Source organism: Palaemon carinicauda, chromosome 30, assembly GCF_036898095.1.
Source record: "Palaemon carinicauda isolate YSFRI2023 chromosome 30, ASM3689809v2, whole genome shotgun sequence".
NCBI lineage: Eukaryota > Metazoa > Arthropoda > Malacostraca > Decapoda > Palaemonidae > Palaemon > Palaemon carinicauda.
The window spans coordinates 36,109,472-36,130,382 of NC_090754.1; positions in this window are offsets into that span (position 1 = coordinate 36,109,472).

The following is a 20,911-nucleotide window of genomic DNA, read 5'->3' on the forward strand; positions in this document are numbered from 1 at the left end:
TTTATTTGTTAATTGTGCTTTGAATGCTTTCTGTGTATACAGAAAGCTCTTCTTCTTTTGAAGCCTTTCTAAATACCTTTCAATCAAAAAGAAAAAAAAATTACTATCAACATCAATACGGTTAATTCCAGTTTACACCAGCAATTCAGCGCAGATTTTAATGAAATAGGATGATCAAGATGATTGAGAATTGGGTATAAATAATTGACAAAGTGTTAAATTTGTCTAGATATTATTGGCACCATTTTGGGGATGCAAACGGTTGCTGAAAATTTGGAACCTTGAAATTGGAACAATAACGGTTTCAGAAATCGATTAATAAAGGCAGAATCATTATTTTTTTTTCAGATGATGCCTTAATAGTTACAGAGGATATACATAATGCAAAGCGTAACATCCAGATATCAGTAGAAACTGGTAGAAAATGTGGGCTATAAACTAATAAAGAAAAGAGTAATTCTATGATTTACAACATGAAAGAAAAGCCAGATAACATAGAGGGAATCAAAGTAGTAGAAAGTTTAACATACTTAGGAATAAAGCTAGACAATAATAGGAATATATTTAAAACTCAGAAAAGGGTAATGATAGAAAGAGCACAAAAATTAGCTAATTTAACATTCAGTTACAGAGAAAAGTTGCAATAAAGTAATGATTGGAAAAACGTTCTGGAAAAGTATTTCTTTACCATCTATTTTGTATGGAACAAGTATTATAAATCTAACACAAACTGAAATAGAGAAACTACGAAGAATAGAGAATGGGGTATACAGGAAGATTTTAGGTGCCACTAAAAGCACAGCTAATACGACTCTAAGAGGGGAGATAGATGCATCTTCTATGAAAGCAAGGGTGATGGATGGGAAGCTGCAATACTTAAATCGTACCCTGAATGGGAAGAAGGAAATACTGAAAACAATTATCCTGGATATTCAAGAAAAAGAAGGAAGATAGTGGAAACAACCTGCAAAGTACTTAGAAGAATTAAGTATAGGCATAAGGCAGATATGAAGAATGAACAAGGCATAAATAAAATAGGAAACCAGAAAGTAGGATACTGAAAAGTGGAAAGAAGAAATAGAAAGTAAAGTGAGCTTAGAAATAGGCCTATATAGAACGCGGAAGAAAGAAATTAAAGAAGAGTTACTTCATGACAATATATTTGCTTCAGATATATTTTTTTAGAGCAAGAACTAATACGTTAAAACTAAATATTGTAAATAGACACAATGGGGGGAATGTAAACTGTAATTTTTGTGAAAATGAGGAGGAAAATTTGATACATTTTTTGTTGTTTTGCCAGGAATATATAAAAGAAAGGTATGAAGTAATTGAGCTACATCAACCATACGAGGAAGACCTAAAGAAATAGTAGGATTATTTTTATTTAGTGAAACAAATATAGAAAAGAAAAAAAGAAGTATTAAACCTGATGTGGAGGAAAAGGCCAAAAAGTATAAGAACTTAAAGAAGATAAACTTTGGAGGCGCCGTTGCAAAGGCTATGAATGCCTACGATGCCTCACCCCAGAAGAACCTAAACCTGAAGTTACTCCACCCTGGCAACAAGAAATAATGTTAATGTTATATATATTGAATTGTTCTGGTGTGCTGTGCAATTCTTGTTTGACGTTACTGTGAAGGTAATGCGTGGTAATTACTTTATTGATATTCAAATGATTTTACAGTGAAAGAATGTGTTCTTCTTTGTGTGAAAGTAGCGCTATAGAAATTATTTTAAAGCCTAGCCCTAAATTTGTTTATTTTTCGAGATTTGCAACTTTGTTAGATTAGGCCTACCCTTAATGATGACATCATGGAATTTATAAGAAAAAAAATATTGGTTCAATAAGGCAATAAAGTGGACGTAAACTAAATAAGAACAAAATTTATTAGGTAAACTCTCCAGGCAATATTGTACTTGCCTAACCTCACATTATTTTCCCATATCTTACCTGCTATTGCCTTACCCACCCCTATTTTATCTAATCTTACCTTACCGACTCATACCTTGTATACGTTAATTGCATACTATCATTTAACCCTCCATTACCTAATCTCACTTTACCTAACCGTACTTTTTCTAACCTTACTTTACCTAACCCTACCTTACCTAATGTCACTTTACCTAACACTACCTTATCTAAATGCACTTATTATTATTATTATTAAATGCTAAGCTACAACCCTAGTTGGAAAAGCAGGATGCTATAAGCCCAGGGGCCCCAACAGGGAAAATAGCCCAGTGAGGAAAGGAAATAAGGAAATAAGGAGATAAGGAAAAATAGAACATTTTAGGAATAGTAACAATATTAAAATAAATATTTCCTATTTAAAATATAAAAACTTTAACAGAACAAGAGGAAGAGAAACTAGATAGAAAAGTGTGCCCAAGTGTACCCTCAAGCAAGAGAACTCTAACCCAAGGCAGTGTAAGACCATGGTACAGAGGCTATGGCACTACCCAGGAATAGAGAACAATGGTTTGATTTTGGAGTGTCCTTCTCCTAGAAGAGCTGCTTACCATAGCTAAAGAGTCTCTTCTACCCTTACCAAGAGGAAAGTAGCCACTGAACAATTACAGTGCAGTAGTTAACCCCTTGGGTGAAGAAGAATTGTCTAGTAATCACAGTGTTGTCAGGTGTATGAGGACAGAGGAGAATCTGTAAAGGATAGGCCACACTATTCGGTGTCTGTGTAGGCAAAGGGAAAGAACCGTAACCAGAGAGAAGGGTCCTATGTAGTACTGTCTGGCCAGTCAAAGGACCCCATAACTCTCTAGCGGTAGTATCTTTACTTTACTTATCCTCACCTTACCTAGCCTCACTTTACCTAACCCTACCTTATATAACCTCACTTTACCTATCCTCACCTTACCTAACCTCACTTTAACTACCCTCACCATACCTAGCCTCACTATACCTAACCCGACTTTATCTAACCTTACTTTACCTGACCCTACCTTATTTTATCTACTCTTACCTTGTGTACGTTAATTGCATACTATAACTTAACTTGAGAATCAGTTTGCCAACACTCATCATGACAGGTTACGGCAGGGAGTAGTCCAGAGGACAGTCCCGCAGCAACTAGCAGCAGGTGGTCGACAAAAAATCAGGCACCCCACAAGAGCCGGAAGGAAAACAGTTGTGGACAACTGTGCCCACTGACACCTGCATGAGAAGGAGAGAAAGGATGAATAGTAGTGAGACTCAGTAAGTCAAAGGAACCGAGTGAGGAGTGGAAGTTTTTTAGGTAAAGTTTTGGATTCAACCAAATTGGGAAATGTATTATATTAATATATTTTCCTAGTAAAGCACGTGATAACAAAACACTTCTTCTCAATACATTATTGTCGCTAATGCATACTTACAGAGAAAAAAAATATTTCAGGAATTGAAGGTCTTGACTTTTTCTAAGTTTAGTGTATATCTTTCCATGGGCACGCAAGGTAGCTCTTGTTCGTTTGTATGTCTGTTTTCATCTTTCTTGGCTCCGCCCCATTGCGTAATGTGACAATATTTACTTGAATGCGCATTTGCTCCTCCCACTAATGTCGCTCCTCCAATCAAAATACTACTGGGTTCTTTTCAAGGGTTATTATTGGACGATTCATTGGTCTCTCAGTCTTGTTTCAAGGATCTGTTTTTCGTGCAATATAACATTGTAAACGATACTATTTTGTCTTTTTCCCTATTTCATTATGGGAGAAACCCGTGATTGTCGTTTGTTTTCGGTTTTCAAAAGTTCCGGTTTCTATATTTTCATCACACGTCATTTTACTGTCATGGATCCTCCGGTACGGTTGTGTGAAATATGTCGTTATTCCTATTTTGATGTGATCGGCCGATTTCATGGGAATTATAATGGAACTCCTGAAGTAGTGAATCGTTTTCTAAGGGAGCATTCCGTATTACCTTTAAGTGTCCAGTGTGGTAAATGTGATTCACCTTTACATTTTCGTGAGGATAGACATGTGTGGTATTGTACCAAATCTGAATGTATTCCAGTACTTGATGATTCAGAAGAGGGTCAACCACAACCTTCCACATCTTCATCGTCATCTTCCGTTTAAGGTAAGAAGTGATTTAACAAAATATATATATTCAAATTTACCCCTGGTTAAAGGGGGGGTCTAGGGGTACAGGGCCCCTAGGTTAGGTTAGGTGGGTTTGTTAGGTTCTGTGGTGCCCTGAAAATTACTGTGGCCTTAAGGGGGGGTCGCAGGGGGGGCGAAGCCCCCCCCGGTAGGGGTACAGGGCCCCTAGGTTAGGTTAGGTGGGTTTGTTAGGTTCTGTGGTGCCTTGAAAATTACTGTGGCCATAAGGGGGGGTCGCAGGGGGGGCGAAGCCCCCCCCGGTAGGGGTACAGGGCCCCTAGGTTAGGTTAGGTGGGTTTGTTAGGTTCTGTGGTGCCCTGAAAATTACTGTGGCCTTAAGGGGGGGTCGCAGGGGGGGCGAAGCCCCCCCCCGGTAGGGGTACAGGGCCCCTAGGTTAGGTTAGGTGGGTTTGTTAGGTTCTGTGGTGCCTTGAAAATTACTTTGGCCATAAGGGGGGGTCGCAGGGGGGCGAAGCCCCCCCCGGTAGGGGTACAGGGCCCCTAGGTTAGGTTAGGTGGGTTTGTTAGGTTCTGTGGTGCCCTGAAAATTACTGTGGCTTTAAGGGGGGGTCGCTGGGGGGGCCTACCCCCCTCCCCCCGGTAGGCCTAGTTAGGGGTATGGGAGAGGGGTGCTAGAACATTAATTATTCATTTATTGCAAATATCATTCAATGCCCCAACACCCTCCCCCCCCTTCCCCCACCCAAAACCCCGGTTCCCAAAGGGTGTCCCCCATAATTGGTGGGATGAACTAGGGTATACATAGTAAATCTCTAAATCGGTTGGTTTGCAGTCAAAATAAACGTTAAATTCATTGAAACCACACTATTTCTGATGCAACAAATATATTTTTATTGCATTTTTCCAAATTTGGCTGAAACTAAAAATTTACCTTTTTTTAGTAGGAGAAGTTTGAAAGAACCTAGATTTAAGCCCCAGTAATTAGACATAGCCAGAGGCCAGTCTCAAGAGCAGCCCCTCCAAGGAGGTGTTAGCTCTAGCTCAGCACAAGAGCTCAGGGTTCCCTACCAGGGTAGAGAACAGTCAATTGATTTCTTTCTTATAAGATTGGGGCCGAAGCCCCAGTTTGCGACTGAGCCTAAAAGGCCAGTCATCAGAATAGGAGCCCCCGGGGGACACTGCATGAGCTCTGTCCAGGGACAGAGTGAGGGACCCCAACATAGTTGGGGCCACAGTCAATAAGATTTTTACTTTTTTAAATAGCCCTTTTATATATTTTTGGGCATTAGATAACCTGTTAAGGCTTTTGCGAGGTGTAATTATCCTTTGCTAGTTAGAGGAGGGGGGCTAGCAATAGTAGACCAGCCATCACACCCATACCTGCACTAGTAACAAATCGTCACTTTTTATTTCGGCTTGGTGGAGTACATGCGTTGTCTTGCTCCCCGTCAAAACCAAATAAAATTTCCCAATAATGGCCTAAAAGCTAAAAATTTTTCTTTATCTTTTTCTCTTCCCGGTTTGTGAGCATGTGGGGATCAATAACCATATGGGTTTGTCCCAGCATTGATGGGCACTGTTGCAGCACTTTCATGTCGGTAATGGAGACTGATCCTCACGATGGTCTCTACCGTGTGTATAGGGATCACTCTTGGTCAGAGGAGTCTCCATGTAACGATTGTCGGGAGTGGTTGCCCTCCCAGTTGACAAGGTTCAACAGGCGGCGGAAGAAGGCTAAGAGGGCTTTTATCCCTTTGGGGTCATCCTCGAAAGGGAAGAAGCCTCGCTATTTGACTCTTGTCGGCTCGACCTCGCCCTCTTGACTCTACTCGGTCAGCTTCCCCTGGGGATTGGTCGAGTATGAGTGGTGCCCATGTGACTCCAGAACAATCCTATGCTTCGGAGGCCTCTGTTGCTTCTCCTAGCTTAGCAGCGCTGGCCGCCATCGTAGGAGAGTCTCTTTCTGATGATGTGATGCTTCTGCTATGGCTTTGGTGCTCACAGGTTTCCCGTGCAAGGAAAGGCTTTCGAGAGGACTTGAAGTTTGGTACACAACGGGAGCATACAGCCTCCTCAGCCGTTGATTCCCATCTTCCCCCTTGAAACTCTGTAGGTCGCTGAACGAAAGAATCTCATACATATCCAACCACCTCGGCCTCGGCACGTGCTCGCCTCAGTGCTCGCTTTGCTTTGGCGGGCAGGGATGTGCAGTTGTTGACAAGTACCCCTCACAGTGACTTGTCATGGATCTTTTTGAGGTGAACCCTGGAACTACATTCGGCTATGTTCCAAGGGCAGTTCATGATATGGATCTTCTGTCTGGGTTTGCTCAGCCAAGGGGGGAGCAAATTGAGCTGCCCGGAGCTCTGCCTCCAGGTGTTGGACAACCTTCCCTTCTGATGAAAGTTGATTGATGGATTGATTTGGAGTTTTGTGGCATCTGAACATTCCCAAGGGAGAGTTGACCTTCACCAGGTGTTGGTCAGCCTTCCCTTCTAAGGAAGAGCTACCCTTCATCAGCCACTGTTCAGCATTTTTCTCATGTCCAGGGAGAATTGCCTATAGGCAAAAGTGGTTGATTGTCCTTCCTGTCCGCGGGAGAGATGGCCTTCTTCTGATTGGGGATTCCACCGAAGGGCATTGGATTCTTCCATGCCCCGCTTAAGTTCGTCGGATCTGGACGACGATGCAGTTAGGCAATGTCTTGTGATCCCACTCCTCTACCTCTCGTTAGGTAGAACCTGCTCCACTGCCTGTGCGCAAATCCTTTGCAGTTTCCCGTCCTTCCTATCCCTTGCAGGATAGAAAGGATAGAGCGAGCATAAGAGTTTCTCTCCATGACACGTTAGCTGAGGAATGTGCTAACCTCAGTCTAGCAGATGATTCATGTGCAGTGTTGCACACCCTACCACCTAGCGAAGTGGGTGGGCAAGCTCATCCACCTGATGTGGTTATGTGCTCTACATCTACTAAGCGTATCGCCTACTATGGCGAGTCTTGTTACCTTGACTCGCAAGCACAAGAATCTTTGACTAAAGCGCAGGTGAGCTCTACTTCACTAATGCACTCTGTGTGCTATGCCCTGGTAGAAAGGCAAGCACAGTACACTTCACCTTACCTGTGCACTCTGAGAAAGGTTTGCACACTAACACAAAATATCAGCTATCGCCTTGCCAGCGCTTACCTCGATATCTGTCACCTCGCCATTGGTCTACCTTGTGAGAGGAACAGCATGTTATCTTACAAGGTAAGGTAGCTTTACCTGCTTGGACTGATAGCTAGGTTAGTCATGCTGCATGTTGACGGCCTCTGCTTCCCTAGGGAAGCAAAGCATAGGGAACAGCACAAGTCGACATTCTCTCGGGCCCTCCTATTTCTTAACATTCCATCCAGTCGAGGAAACAGTCTTGTGGTGCTCAACCGGGAACAGTTCCATTCTCAAGAGAGAGACAATGGTTCTTGGACCTCATTCAGGCAGTGAACCAGGTGGTCGCTGGACCGGCCAATCTTCGTCCCACTGTTCCACCCATGACATTCCAACTATTTCATTGGAGGCTTCGACTTCCTTCAATGGGAGTGAAGTCCCACTGATCCCAGTCATAGTAGTTCTACTAGGCAGGTACCTCTTCATGCCGTCCTCAAACCACCTCCTCCCCAGAAGTCCGCAAAGTTTCAGAAGTATCTGACTACCAAGGCTTCCATCGGCCAGGGTCCTATCTGGGGGAAGCTGGTGGTGATTCCCATCATTTGGTAGAGAAGGAAACGGAATCGGAGGAAAAACACTCCCCCGCCGGAGGACATGGTCTATCCATTAACCATTCACTGACAACTATAGGGTGTTGCAAGCCAGAGTGAGATCCTATGCTGATTCCCTTACTTCCAGGTAAGAGGTCTCTTTCTCCCTTCCAGATGCTAAAACCACGCACTCTGAGGAGGCAATTGCTAGCCCTTAGCTTTCCCAGTGAGATGCCTTCTTCAGTACCACCCTTTGAGAATGACGTGCCCTGATTTGATGTGCAAGTGAGAGCAGTTAGCTTGGCAGTAACATGTGCTGCTCCTGCAGGTGAGCATGTTCCAGCAGCCTCTACTAGTACCCCAAGGATTCCATTGGAAATATTGCAGTCTTCTAAGACTTTTTCTTTTCTGCACGACACGAGACGCAGGTCGGCGATTCCCGCACCTTCTAAGGACCAGTAGCCCCTGATAATTGTCTCACCTGTCAGATCCAGGATGGGGCACTCCTCTGGCTCAGCAGGTGCAGTACAGCAGGACTTCTCCCAACAGGAGATGACTGCAGTCATGCCATCGAACAAGAGGAGAAAGCAGAGGAACCCGACTACCCCCTCCTTAGAAGACACGGTTCACCCCCTTACAAGCCAGGGTTTGAGATCCCCTCGGGAGATCTCTCTGACGTCTTCATATTGCCTCTCTCCCATTGGGGTCATCTCTCCAGGTCAATGCGTTGCAACAGTGGTGTCGGACCAGCTTCGACCAGTTTCTTCCACTAAGGATGTTCATGATTCTTCCACACGCAAGGAGAATGCAAGACCTTTCCTGCTTGCAGAGTTCCTTCTTCCTCAAAGAGAGAGTAAGGACACAAAAACTGTACCAAAAAATAGGACTGCTAGTGCTTCCTTTCAGGTACTGTACAGGAGAGATCCTTAGCGATAGCTATGGCAGCAGTAGAGGCTCCCACGACATTGAGGCCGTCTTCGAGGCTTTATGAGGACTACGACCCATCCCGGGCTCCTATGGGTGAGAGCTTGTGGGAGGATGACATCCAGAACTCGGGAAATAATAACTACCTTTCAAGGGCAGTGAGTCCTAGATACTCCGAGGCTGAACAAAAGGAGTCTGATTACCCCTTTTGGCAGGTGCTGGCGTGCATGAGGGGTATCAACGCCCTAGATGACCCTTCAGTACCCCTTCAGGAAGGTAAGGACACCGTATTGAACCATCTCTACAGCATCCAAAGATCTCCTCCCAAGGCCAGCACAGCTTTGCCCTGATCAAGGGTGTTGAAAGGTGCCAGGAATAAAGCTTTGGCGTAGATAGCCAGCATTTCAAACTCTCCGCACTGGCTCCTCTTTGAAGCTTCTCCCGCCTCCTTTCATCCAAAAGAGGAGGTACTACGAGGTGTCCAATGAAACCCTCCTATCATTGCCACTAGACCCAGCCATTGAAGCCCTGACAAGAGTGGTTTCTTGCAAAAGACTATCAAGCCTCTGGGTTACCTTCTCCTCAGCGGACACCCTGAACATGGAGAAAGTCGCGAAGTTTGCCATGCAAGCAACTTCGTAGCTGGACCTATGGTTAGGATTGGTTGGACATGTAATCAGGACTGAAGATTGGTCCCAGGAGAGCACCAGGAAGTCGATGGTAACGTTCCTTTGTTCCGTAACCGAAATACAAACCACGCTATTTACAGAGGGTTTACCTTTTAGCGCAGCTGAAATGACGAGCCAATAGTTTTAACGAGGGTTAATTACCCCCGCGCTAGTTAGCGGGGGGTGGGGAAGGGTAGCTTGCTACCCCTCCCCCCTCCACACACCGGTGACTTGCCCCTCTTCACTTTTGGCTCGGCGGTGATCAGACGTGTCTGCTCATCGTCCTCGTGACAGCCTTTAATTTTCTGCTTTTTCTTTTCAGCGTGTGTGTTGGTTGGAAGTTGACCTTCATTATTATTTCTTTACAATGCTTACATGCCCTGGAGTTGCCGGTCGTCCTTGTGGGACTTTCATGTCGGACATAAATACGGATCCGCACACCCTCTGCCCTCAATGTCGGGGCCGACGGTGTGACCAGGAGAACATGTGCCGTGAGTGCAGGGAGTGGTCTGCCTCCCAGTGGGAGAGGTTTGGCCGTCGGCGTAAGAAGAAGTCCAAGAGAGACCGTTCTCCTCCGGGGTTAGCCTTGAAGGAGGAAGGTTCTCGGGACTCTTCTTCCGCCGCCCAAACCTCCTCCGAAGCTCCCCCTCGTCCGCCTCCTAAGGAGAGTCGGCCGAGTGGGAGCGCAGCCCTTGTTCTGTTTCCCGACCTTCGGTGGGGGGAGAGGGCGTCGCCTCCCATAGCGAGGCGGTTCCCCCTCCTCCTCCGGGGGAGGTTATTGATAATGCCTTAACCAGTGATGATCTTTTACAGATTTGGTCGTCCCTGGGGCTTAAGGGCTTGCCCTCCAGGGTCGCTCTTATTGACCTTGTCTTGTTGGGGGCCGCTGTTAAGCAGTCGCCGGCGGTAGCAGAGGTAGACCCTCTTGTCTATTGTCGACGTCGTGGTGACAGAGGCCTCCGACATGGCTGGGCAATCCGCCGCAGGTGCTGTTGCGGATGATGGTGCTAAAGGCTCTCCTCCCCCTTCCGTACATCCTTCGAAGGGGGAAGTGAGTCCTTCGGTCTCTGCTGCTGCTCAGCTTCCTTCTGAGGGAAGTGCTTTGACGGAGACTCCCCTTCGGAGGACCGATGGTCCCGACGATCTTCCCCGAGGCCGCCTCCGCCGTAAGGCTCACCATCCGCTACGCCACAAGGGCCTCCCTTCCCCTTACAGGGAGACTAAGAGGCGCCTTTTTGGGTCTTCATCCTCCGGGGGGGACTCTCCTCGTCAGCCTCAACCTACAGCTTCGCCTTCCTTGAACCTCTGCAGACCGCTCACCATCTCCTGCCAGATCTTCGCCTTCTGGAGAACTCGTCACCCGACGGGCAACGGTCCCTTCGGGGCTAAGGGATCCTTCCCTTCCGCGAGCAGTGCTAGCGCACAGGCGCTCTCCTGCTCGCCAGCGCTCTCCTGATCTTCAGCGCTCTCCTGCTCGTCGGCGATCTCCTGCTTGCCAAGACTCTCCTGCTCGCCGACGCTCACCTGCTCGTCGGCTCTCTCCTGATGTTCGCCCCCCTCGCCAGCGCTCTCCTGCTCGTCAGCTCTCTTCTGAGCGTCAACGCTCATTTGAGGACCATCGTCCTGCGGTCTCTGACCACCCTTTAGTTCCTGCTGAGCTCCCTGCTCACCATCTGCCTGGTCCTGTGGCTACACAACATCGTGCTGCGCGTGTGTCAAAAACACATGTTCGCCAACGCGCCAGCGATCTGCCAGTTCCTGCTCGTGAACGCGCCGCGCCACCTGTCCTTTCACATGACACGCGTCGACCTTCTGCTCGCCAGCGATCTCCAGCTCGCCAGCGATAACCTACACACCAGCGATTACCTCCTCGCCAGCGTTCACCTGCTTGCCAGCGCGCACAGGCGATCTTAGTATCGCCTATTCAACAGCGACAGCTAGTGCGCCAACGTTCTCCAACGCTCCTGAAGGAACATGGTTCGCCAGCTTCTAGCTCGCCATCACGCGATCGCCCTCCTGCGCATGCTGCTCGCCATAGCTCGCCATTGCACGATCGCCCTCCTGCACATGCTGATCACCATCGCACCCCATCACGCGATCGCCCACCTGCGCATGCTGCTCGCCATCGCTCGCCATCACGCGATCGCCCTCCTGCGCATGCTGCTCGCCATCGCTCGCCATTGCACGATCGCCCTCCTGCGGATGCTGATCACCATCGCACCCCATCACGCGATCATTCACCTGCGCATGCTGCTCACCATCGCTTGCCATTACGCGGTCATTCACCTGCGCATGCTGCTCACCATCGCTCGCCAGTGCGTCGACATGCCACATCGCGCCATCGCCAACTTGAGCGACTGCACTCACCAGCTCATCATCGATCGCCTGTGGATCTACATCGCCAGCGGTTTTCCTCACCTACGCGGCAGCGCGTTCCCTCGCCGTCGCGCCAACGCTTGCGTTCGTCGCCTCGGACACGCGTTCATTTACCTGCCCACCCTCGCGCCCACTCGCCTGCGCGCCCGTGCGACCGCTCGCCTGTGCGCCCGCGCGACCATTCGCCTTCGCGCGACCATTCGCCCTCGCGCGACCATCGTTCGCGGCGAATTCCGCAGCCGGTGGTAGCAGCAGGAACGCGTGCTCCTAGACGGCACTCGGGATCACCTCCACCCAAACACAGGTTGGTAGTGCAGGACGAGGAGAGGTTAGTACATCATTCTTCCCCACCTTCTTTTCAGGCAGGTACCGTGGTGTCCACTCCAAAGGATCGCCCGATCCCTTTCCCTTTAGCGAGGATTTCGGACTCTGTGTCCTTGGAGCAACAGACTTGGTTTGGTCCTCTGGCACGGGCGTTAGTGAGGGTTATGAAACCAGCACTCGCCGGCCAGGGTAACAAACCAACGGCTTTCTCTCCTACGCTGAAGAGAAAGAGAGGAGTGGACTTCGTGGTGACTTCCCCCAGGGCGAAGTTGGTTCCCAAGAGGTCGGTCGCGAAGGTCCCTTCTCCCCGGCACGAGTGCTCTCTCCTTCTCCCGTGGACGAGGCCTTTCTGTCCTCAGGTGAGTCCAGTGGGGTGGTAGTCTTCCCCTCGGCACCAGGGGGGGGAGACTTCGCTTCATGCAGGATAATCGTCTCGTGAGGAAGGGTCCCCTCGAACCTTGTTGTTGGGATCCTGTATCCCTCCCAGGAGGGAATCCAAGGACTCCAAGACCATCCCTAAATCCTCTGCAAGGATTCGTCAGGAACCCACGACTACCCAGGGGAATGTCCACGTGTCACCCCAGGAAGAGATCCCTGGGGCAGGAGACTTAGCTGCCAGCCATCAGGGAGGAGAACAGCAAGAATCCGAACATGCCTTCTGGCAGGTCCTAAGCCTGATAAGGCAACTTTAAAGGCTTACGGATCCAGTCATCGCCCCCCGTGAAGGCAAAGACACGATTTTGGATGAAGTGTTTGACGTACGGAAGGCCCCTAAGACCAGTGCGGCTCTGCCCTGGTCTCGGGGGCTGAAGAGTGCCAGAGCTAGGGCCAACGCTCAGCTCGCACTTCTTGCCTCCTCCAGTCGTTCCACTGCCGGGAACAAGCTCATCCCTCCTCCTCGTCTTCAGCAGAGGAGGTATTTCGAGATCCTGGGTGAGCACAACCTCGCTCTTCCTCTCCATCACTCTGTGGAGGAGCTGGCGAAGGGAGTTCCCCTTGAGAAACTCTCTGCCCGGCGGCAGAGATCCTTAGCCACGAGAAGGTCGCTAAGTGTGCCATGCAGGCCACTTCGTGGCTGGACTTTTGGCTAGGATCTCTGGGCATCCTACTGTATTGCGATCGGAGGACTTGTACAAGGAGACCAATAGGAAGGCCCTGGAGACCTTCTTGCTCTCGGGCACCCGCTCCATCGAGTTTTTGGCGCACCAGGTTACCACTCTGTGGGCCAACTCGGTGTTGAAGTGTCGTGATGCTGTGTCCGAGAGATTCCATCCGAAGGTCCCCGCCGTAGATGTGTGTAGGCTCCGACATGCTTCCCTTCTGGGGGAGAGCCTGTTTGAGCCTCAAGACATGGAGCGAACGGCTGAGAGGTGGAGGAAATCCAGCACGGACTCCCTCCTCCATAGGGCCCTTACAACTCGGCCCTATAAGCCTCCAGCCCCGCCACAACAGCAGCAACAGCCTCGTAAGGCTCCCAAACAGGCACCGGCAGCTGAGAAGGTGGTGTCTAAGCCCCAGCCCTTTCCAGCCAAGGTCAAGAGGGGCGGTAAGTCCTCCAGGGGAGGCAAGACTCCTAGGGGTGGCGGCCGCGGCCGCAAGCCCTAGGGGTGGCAGTCCCCCTGCATGTCCACCTGTGGGGGGATGCCTTCAGCGTTGCGTCCGCAGGTGGCAGCAACACGGGGCCGATGCTTGGACGGTCTCAGTGATCGGCCAAGGCTATCGCGTCCCGTTCACAACATCTCAACCTCCCCTGACAGCGAATCCAGTGTCGTTGAGCTCCTATGCCACGGGATCGGCAAAGGGGCTTGCCCTTCAGGCCGAAGTCGAGACCATGCTCGAGAAGGGTGCTCTCCAGGAGGTCGTGGACGGCTCCCCAGGCTTCTTCAGTCGACTCTTTCTTGTAAAGAAGGCTACTGGAGGCTGGAGACCCGTCATCGATCTCTCAGCTCTGAACAGGTTTGTCAAACAAACCCGGTTCAGCATGGAGACAGCAGACACGGTCAGACTTGCGGTGAGACCACAAGACTTCATGTGCACACTGGATCTAAAGGACGCGTACTTCCAGATCCCAATCCATCCGTCTTCCAGGAAGTACCTGAGATTCTGCCTAGACAACAAGATCTACCAGTTCAAGGTGCTGTGTTTCGGTCTCTCCACAGCTCCTCAGGTGTTCACCAGAGTGTTCACCCTGATTTCATCTTGGGCGCACAGGAACGGCATTTGTCTCCTTCGTTACCTGGACGATTGGCTGAACCTGCGGAAGGGAGTGAGTCTTCTCGTCCTCCCCCCGGAATTGACTCTGTTTTCGGACGCGTCAAAAGAAGGGTGGGGGGCGCACGTTCTGAACCAGAGGGCCTCAGGCCTTTGGTCAGAATCAGAAAAGTGCCTACACATCAACTTGCTAGAATTGAAGGCCGTCTTTCTGGCTCTTCAGCAGTTCCAACGGTCCCTGGCGGGTCACTCCGTGGTGGTGATGAGGGACAACACCACGGTAGTGGCTTATATCAACAAGCAGGGAGGCACTTTTTCGCAACAGCTATCCCATCTTGCAGTAGAGACTCTGAGGTGGACCGAAACCCACTCGATAACACTATCAGCTCGCTTCATTCCTGGCAAGAGGAATGTGCTCGCCGACAGTCTGAGCAGGGCTTCTCAGATAGTGAGTACCGAGTGGTCTTTGGATCCTCAGATAGCCAACAAAGTCCTGACTTTGTGGGGTTTCCCGACTGTGGACTTGTTCGCGACAGCCTTGAACTTCAAGCTGCCCCTGTACTGCTCACCAGTCCTGGACCCCAAGGCACTCTGGCAAGATGCTTTCCAGCAACGGTGGGACAACATCGACGTGTACGCCTTCCCACCGTTCTGTCTGATGAGAAGGGTGCTCAACAGGACCAGACTATCGGTCAACTGTTCCATGACTCTGGTAGCTCCGATTTGGCATCACGCGGAATGGTTTCCGGACCTTCTGCAACTCCTGACGGAACTCCCAAGGGAGCTTCCTCCACGACACGAGCTTCTCAGACAACCCCACTCCGGCGTCCCTCACAGGGCCGTAGCCTCGCTTCGGCTTCACGCCTGGAGACTATCCAGCGTCTCCTCGCGGAGAGAGGCTTTTCGCAACAGGTTGCGGAGAGAATGTCTCGGCATCTGCGAAGGTCCTCTGAGGGAGTCTACCAAGCAAAGTGGAGAGTCTTTTGTGGTTGGTGTCGTGGAAGGGGTATCTCTCCACTCGATGCCACTATTCCAGCAATAGCGGACTTCCTCGTGTATCTGCGAGAAGAAATGCGCCTTTCTGTCTCTGCAGTGAAAGGCTATCGCTCAGCCTTAGGCTTGGCCTTCAGATTGAAGGGCGTGGATATTTCTTCATCGCTAGAACTCTCTTTACTCATACGTAGCTATGAGCTTACCTGCCCCCAGTCGGAAGTGAGACCCCCTCCTTGGAACGTGGTTCGAGTCCTCAGGTCTCTTAAGAGACCTCCCTTCGAGCCATTACGCCAGGCCTCCGATCGCCACCTGTCTTGGAAGACGGCTTTCCTACTTGTCTTGGCTTCGGCCAAGCGAGATAGTGAACTTCATAGTTTCTCGTACGACATCGCCCATTCAAGGGGATGGGGGGAGGTAACGTTCAGGTTCGTCCCTGAGTTTATTGCCAAGACTCAGAATCCTGGAGTGCCGGATCCTCGGTTCGACTCTTTCAGGATCGCGAGTCTCCGTTCTGTAACAAGCAACCAAGACCAGCTGCTACTCTGTCCAGTGAGGTGTCTGAGGCACTACTTGAAGAGAACGGCTGCAGTCCGTCCTCATGTGCGAGCTTTGTTTGTGAGCACAGGCAGGACTAAGAGGAGGGTCACCAGGAACACCATCTCAGCTTGGATTCGAAGGGTTATCCACCATGCCCTGAATCCTGACCCTCCTCCGTCACGTCGCCCTCGGGCCCACGATGTCAGGGGTATTGCTACATCCCTGGCCTTCAAGAGAAACTTCTCTGTGACGCAGGTACTTCAAGCTGGGGCTGGAAGCGTCAAACGACCTTCACAGCCCACTACCTGCAAGACGTGACCCACAGGAGCCTCGATACGTTTTCTATCGGCCCTGTGGTGGCTGCACAACAGCTGGTCTAACCTCAGGCTCCTTTTTGGACAAGTAGCAGTAGGTTGAGGGCGTTGTTACCCGGTCTTAGTCTGCGTGAATGAAAGAGTATGTCTGACCCTTACTTCTTTCTTCATTCTCCCCTCTCTTGGGGAAGCAGCATCCTGGTCCTCGCATAGCTGACCTCGACCTCTGCAAGTAACCCATGCTTCTTTGTGCTCCTAGTATTAAGCTTAATACTGTTGCGTCTCCCATACCCTGACGAGGTGGTATGGGGAACGTCCTATCCTAGAATTCCTATCTGAAGGTCTCAAGGTCAACTTCATAGGACGAGTCACACTCTCCTCCTCACACTGCTTATGTAGGCCACTCGTTCCTAGCGACGCTAGGAACTTGTGAGGTACAGGGGCTCCCTCTCTCTAGTGCTGCTCACTGAGGGATCGAGCCCCTGGGCAAGCCGAAGTCAGTAAGGCTGGGGACTTTCTACCCTTCCTAAGGGGTAAGTCACCCTCTGTAAATAGCGTGGTTTGTATTTCGGTTACGGAACAAATGACAAATTCGAAGATAATTTGTATTTTTCCTAACCATACAAACCTTAGCTATTTACACAAATGTGCTCGCCATCCCTGACCCCCAAGTCAAGTCCTACCTCTAAGTGAAGTGAAGCAAGTCACCGGTGTGTGGAGGGGGGAGGGGTAGCAAGCTACCCTTCCCCACCCCCCGCTAACTAGCGCGGGGGTAATTAACCCTCGTTAAAACTATTGGCTCGTCATTTCAGCTGCGCTAAAAGGTAAACCCAATGTAAATAGCTAAGGTTTGTATGGTTAGGAAAAATACAAATTATCTTCGAATTTGTCATTTTGTCGTGGACCAGAACCGTTTAGTTTCTCGCCGACCAGGTGGTCAATCTGTGGGCTAGCCTGATTCTCAGGTTAAGGGAGTCGATAATTGAGAAGTTCAATCAATAGGTTCCGAAGTCGTAGGCCACCAAACTTCGGAATTTGATGTTGGAGGGTCCCTCCATTTTCAGTTTGGACGATTTTGAGAGGGCGGTTGATCATTGAAGGAAGTCTAACCAAGACTCCCTCCTCCAGAGGGCTATGACTTTCATGTCCTACACAGCAGCTCTTCCACTGAGGAAACCCCAATCGTTCAGGCCACAGACCAGCAGTAAGAGTGCAGGCTCTTCCAAAGATATGTCTAAGAACCCCTTTCTTGCCTGTGGCCAACAGAAGGGAAGTAAATCCAGTCAAGGAGGTTAAGGAGGAGAGGTAGCCGTTGAGGCAGCTCCCGCTAGGGAGGGCAATCCTCCCAGTCGTCCACCAGTTTGGGAATGCCTGCAACGCCGGTGGTATGGGTGGCTGCAGAATGGGGCCGAACCCTAGACAATCTCCGTGATCCGTTCTGGGTATCACGTCCCATTCACGCAGTCTCTCCCTCCATTGACTTACAGTCCAGTTCCATTGAGCTCCTACACTAAGGGATCCGTGAAGGAGCTTGCCCCGAAGTTTAGACCATGTTGGAAAAGGGTGCTCTCCAAGAGGTCCTCGACGTATCCCAAGGCTTCTTCAGTTGACTCTTTCATGTGAAAAGGTGTCTGGAGGCTGGAGACCCGTCATCAACCTCTCAGCCCTGAACAAGTTTATGCAACAAACTCTGTTCAGCATGGAGATGGCTGATAAGGTCAGGCAAGCAGTAAGACCACAGGACTTAATGTGCACAGTGGACCTCAAGGATGCACACTACCAGATCCCAGTACATCCGTCGTCAAAGAAGTATCTGAGGATCATCCATGACAACAGGCAATATCAGTTCAAGGTGCTTTACTTCAGTCTTTCTACAGCACTTCTGGTTTTCATGAGTTTTTACCCTAGTGTCAACCTGGGCCCACAGGATCGGCATCTGTCTCTTAAGATACCTGGACGACTGGCTGATCATAGCAGACTCGGTGGTGACCCTTCTTCAACAACGAGACAGACTACTGGAATTTTACTGTGATCTGAGGATTGTGGTAAATCTCAAGAAGTAATCCTTGCTTCCATCACAGAGGCTGGTATACCTAGGTATGATCATCAACCCCAGCCTGCAAAAAGTCTTCCCTTCAGATGACAGGATTCAGTGGCTGAAGAAGGAAGCAAGTGCCTTCCTTCAATTAGACGCTCTCCAAGCCCAGCAGTGATTATGTCTCATAGGTGATCTGTCATCCCTGGTTTGTCCAGTCCTCAACGGCCGCCTGCGAATCCAATCTCTTCAATGGCAGCTGAAATGCAGGTGGGTTCAGCATGAGGACTCTCTGGATACTCTAGTTCCTATGGGACCCTAGCAGAAGACGGACCTGAGATGGTGGGTGGCAGACGAGAATCTCCGAGGTGTTGACCTTGTCCCTCCCCCAGAATTGATGCTCTTCTCAGATGCATCAAAAGAAGGCTGGGGAGCCCACTTGCTGCACCACACGGCTTCTGGGCTCTGGTCAGAGTCCAAAAGGTACCAGCTCTTTAATCGTCTAGAGATTAGGGCAGCCTTCCTAGCCATACAACAGTTCCATCAGTTCCTGGCAGGTCTCTTGGAGGTGTTGATGAGTGATGACACTACAGTAGTGGCTTATGTAACCAAGCAAGGTGGTACTTTTTCGCAGCACCTTTGCCATCTACCAGTGGAGGTGCTAAGATGGTCAGAAGACCACTCGGTGTCCCTATCAGCTTGCTTCATTCCTGGGAAAAGAAATGTACTCGGGGACAGTCATAGCTGAGCGACTCAGATAGTGGGCTTCGTGTGGTCTTTGAGTTATCTAGTAGCCAACAAAGTCCTGACTTTGTGGGGTTCCCCGACAGTAGACCTGTTTGCGACGTCCCTGAACAACAGGCTCCTGCTCTACTATTCACCAATCCTGGATCCCGAGGCTCTCTGGCAGGATGTATTCCAACAACAGTGGGACAACTTCGACATTACACTTTCCTCCGTTTTGCCTGCTGAGAAGGGTGCTCAAGAAGGCGAGGTCAACCTAAAGCCTAGCAATGACTCTCATAACTTTGCTATGACATCACGCAGAATGGTTCCCAGACCTTCTGCAGCTGCTAATGGAAGTCCCGAGAGAACTCTCTCCATGACATGATCTATTCTGACAACCCCATGTGAACATCTACCACAAAGTTGTAGAATATCTACGCCTGCATGCCTGGAAACTATCCAACATCTCCTCACACAAAGAGGCTTTTCCTAACAATTTGCGAAGAGATTGCTCGGATACCTCCAGAAATCTATATCTGCTGTTTATCAGGCTAAGTGGACTGTCTTATGTGGTTGGTGTCGTGGTAGGGGTATCTCTCCTCTTGATGCCACTATTCCAGCAATAGCGGAGTTCCTCATGTATCTTCGGGAGGAAAAACTCCTTTCCGTCTCAGTGGTGAAAGGCTACTGCTCGCTCTTGATACTGGCCTTTATGCTGGAAGGAGTTAACATTTCCTCTTCATTAGAGTTGTCTCTCCTCATTTGGAGTTTCGAGCTTACCTGCCCTCAGTTGGAAGATAGACCACCTCCATGGAATGTGGTTCGCGTCCTTCGATCCCTGAAGGGTGCCCCCTAAGAACCAGTACGCCAGGCAACAGATCTTCACCTGACCTTGAAGAAGGTTTTCCTGCTCGCGTTGGCTTCAGCCAAGAGAGTCGGCAAACTCCCTGGTCTTTCCTACGACATCTCCCAATTAAGGGGATGGGGAGTTAATGCTCGGCTTCATCCTTGAATTTATTGCCAAAACTCAAAAAATCTGTGTGAGTAACAGATACTAGATTCGGGCCCTACCGCATTGGGAGTCCTTGTAACGTAACCGATGATCCAGATCAGCTGTTACTTTGTCCAGTGTCAAGTTTGAGGTGTTACCTCAAGAGAACTGTAGGAGCTTACCCCCTAGTGTCAGCACGGGGAAGGTCAAGAGGAGGATCACCAAGAACACGATCACTACTTTGATTCACAAGGTCATAGTCTGAGCATTGAACCCTGATCCTTCCTCCTAGACAAGATGACCCGGAGCTCATGACATTAGGGTCGTAATTATGTCTCTAGCGTTCAAGAAAAAACTACAGTGAAGTAGATCCTACAAGTGGGTGATGGAAGCATCAGATGACCCTCACCACCCACTACCTGCAAGACATGACCCACAGAAACATAGAAACATTCTCCATTGGCTCTGTGGTGGCTGTGCAACAAGCTGTTTAAATACCTAAGGCTCTTTGATGGACAAGTAGCAGATGGTGGAGGTCAGAGGTTACCCTGGATTAAGTCCAAGATGAATGTTAAGAATGACTGGCTCTTTCTTTCTTCATTTTCCCCTCTCATGGGGAACAACAGTAACAACTGTTTGCAAGCTGGCTTCCTCTGTCTGCTGGTAAAACCATTTCCCTTGGGTAACTTGGTATAGAGATATATGCTTGTTTCGTCCCCATACCTCTGACGAGGTGGGATTGGATAACATCTATGGTTGATTCAAAGATTCCTACGTGTCTGAGAATTCTTGCATATGCTAATCATACTGCTAGTATTATACAATCACACAGATTGCGCAGGCCACCAAAGCGTGCTATTGCACATGAAATTTAGTGAGATGTCAGGGTTTTCACCCTCATATGTGCAGAGCGCATGCAAAAAAAGACTCGGGTCAAAAGCCAGCTAGTTGATTTAGGACTTCCACCCACCTTAAGGGTGAGTTTTCCCTACTAAAGGGTGAAAAGGTTTGTATTTAC